Source organism: Penaeus japonicus, unplaced genomic scaffold, assembly GCF_977035675.1.
Source record: "Penaeus japonicus unplaced genomic scaffold, GWHDUDI00000001_assembly GWHDUDI00000034, whole genome shotgun sequence".
NCBI classification, from domain to species: domain Eukaryota; kingdom Metazoa; phylum Arthropoda; class Malacostraca; order Decapoda; family Penaeidae; genus Penaeus; species Penaeus japonicus.
Window position 1 is genome coordinate 5,742,568 of NW_028234436.1, and position 2,500 is coordinate 5,745,067.

Below are 2,500 nucleotides of genomic sequence, written 5' to 3' on the forward strand. Positions count from 1 at the left end.
CTTTTGGTAGAAAATAGTGATTCCTCAAAGAAGGGGTAACTTATTTAAAAACCCTGTAATCAGTTATGATACGACGTGTATATTGTAAACAGTTTGTCATATTTTTTTATGAAAGGAAAAGAGAGAAAAAGGAGAGAATTATATTTTTAAAGATGAGAGCAAAAGAGAACAGGAGAATATAATGAAACGAGTGAAAAAGATAACGGGAAAATATTGCTGTGATAGTCTGTTGGAAAAAAAAAGAATGTGAAAGATTATACAAAAAGGAGGATTGGAGTACGAAAAAAAGAGAGAAATGTGGAAAAATGAAAAAAAGAGAAAATAAGAGAATATGAGAAAGATATAGGATGGATAAGAGATTGAGTGAAAAAAGGAGAGAGAATGAGATAGAGATAATTCCTGTGCAAGAAGGCCCTCTCATTCACTCTCGGACATTATAATTATATTGAGCTGTAAAGATTTCATGTAATCATTCAAAATTATCAATACAAGGAGGTCGTCCTCGTGAGTTTCCACTGTCACCTAGCGGTCACTAGCGTGCTGCCTGGTCATCACGGTGGGTAAGGACCAAGTTGAGATTGACTCAACACTCAAGCACACGCACACAGGCACATGCACACAAGGCTTAAATCAGATACAGGCCGTGACAGACAGACACCAAATTGTGTTGGAGTAACTGGGAAAAGGGTATTTTTTTTTATAAAAGCTAAAATTTCAATGGCAATTGGGAATTTAAGAACAATAAATAAATGGTTACCAGTTATAGAAAAGGGAAGATTATACTATGAGCTTCTGCACAGATCAGGTGTGCTGGACTTATCTCCATCATTAGTAATAAACAATAAACAGAACTGTACAATAACACTGTAGTCCTTTCAAGTCTACGTATAAAATATGTACCTATATATGAGTTTGTCTTGAATTTACACTGAATACTATGCAGGTTTAGTTGAAGCACATGGATATGTCATTGATGCTTCCTAGCAAATTAGGTATTGGAAAGAAGACTCATGACACATACTGGTGCACGAGAGGGTTAAGTGTGAGTAAAGATTGAGAAAATTATAAAATTAATAAATATAAATAAATGATCAAAGAGTTCCCTGGGTGCTTAGTAATGATTCTCAATATGAAACTACAACAGCTAACCAATTATGAAGGTCCAATAGCATCACCCTTAATATTCTGAGCGACATGAATATATTAGAAAACTTTTCCCCTTAGTCTACTATTGTGGCTAATATTGCTGCTAAGGTGGTCAACCTTGGTAGGAAAGAATGGTGCACCCTTAACCGCGCCAGATCCGGTGTCGGAAAACCGGGGATAATTGAACAAAATGGGGCCTTACCAACTCCACTACGTGTGATTGTAGGTTCCCTATCCAAGATATGGACCATATCCTTTTTAATTGCCCAAAAGGCCATGTCAATACGAGTCCACCAATCAACCAAAAGGTCACTGACAGGGCCAAAGTATGAATAGAATTCTGGTGTGATACGATATGAGGATGATGATCGTGGTTAACCTTCATTAATTCCTAAATGACATGCATGGATAAATATCTATTTCATGTATACTGTGAAATATGTGACTCATATTCAACATGGCCATTAACTTACACAAATCTGACCATAGTTGTTTTAGTGGAATGAAAAAACAAGTTAAAGTTAATACTTCGCCATACTTCACATTATTTCATTTCTGAATGCAAATGAACAGAATTTTACTGTTTAACATAAAATTCAACATGGAAAATTATGGTGACTTCACTTTAAAGGGACGATTTGTTTTGAAGACACTGGAGTGGAAAACATCAGAGTTGGCAGGCAGAGAAATGTAAACAAATCCTCGAAATCATTTGAGAGCACCATACACTCCTAATGATAATAATAATAATAATAATAAAATAAATAAATAAATAAAAATAATAATAATAATAATAAAATAAATAAATAAATAAAAATAATAATAACAATAAAAAAGAACCACATTATTTAGGAACACCATTTGTTTGAAATAACTTTCTCTTTTTCTCTTTCAGATATAGGAAAACTAAAGTTTTACAAGAAAAAACAAATGTTCATTATGACAATCTTTCACCTTCGCAATAGGTCTTCGCATGGGTAACCCCGACTGGCAAATGCACTCTGATATATGTCTGAAGATGCACTTTGTGCCCGTCAGCCAATCATCGTCGAGCTGTTTCGCGTCTCCGCCAATCAGAGCTTCTTCGCATCCCCGCCCTGAGCCTCCGGGGCGTCAATGAATACAAAAGCTGCTCTGGGATTGCGGACCTCCTCTGTAATACGGTTTGTCTAAGAATACGGCCGTGTGGCGATGATTTCGAACTGCGACCGGGAAAATGGTGGGATTAGCTGCCCCTTGTGAAGGTGAGAGGGTTTGGAAGTATTTTGTTCTGATAATAGACGCCAGTAAGGCAATGGTGAAAACTCTATAACTCTACAAATGTGGTAAATATCCATGTGAAACGAGTTTGCAT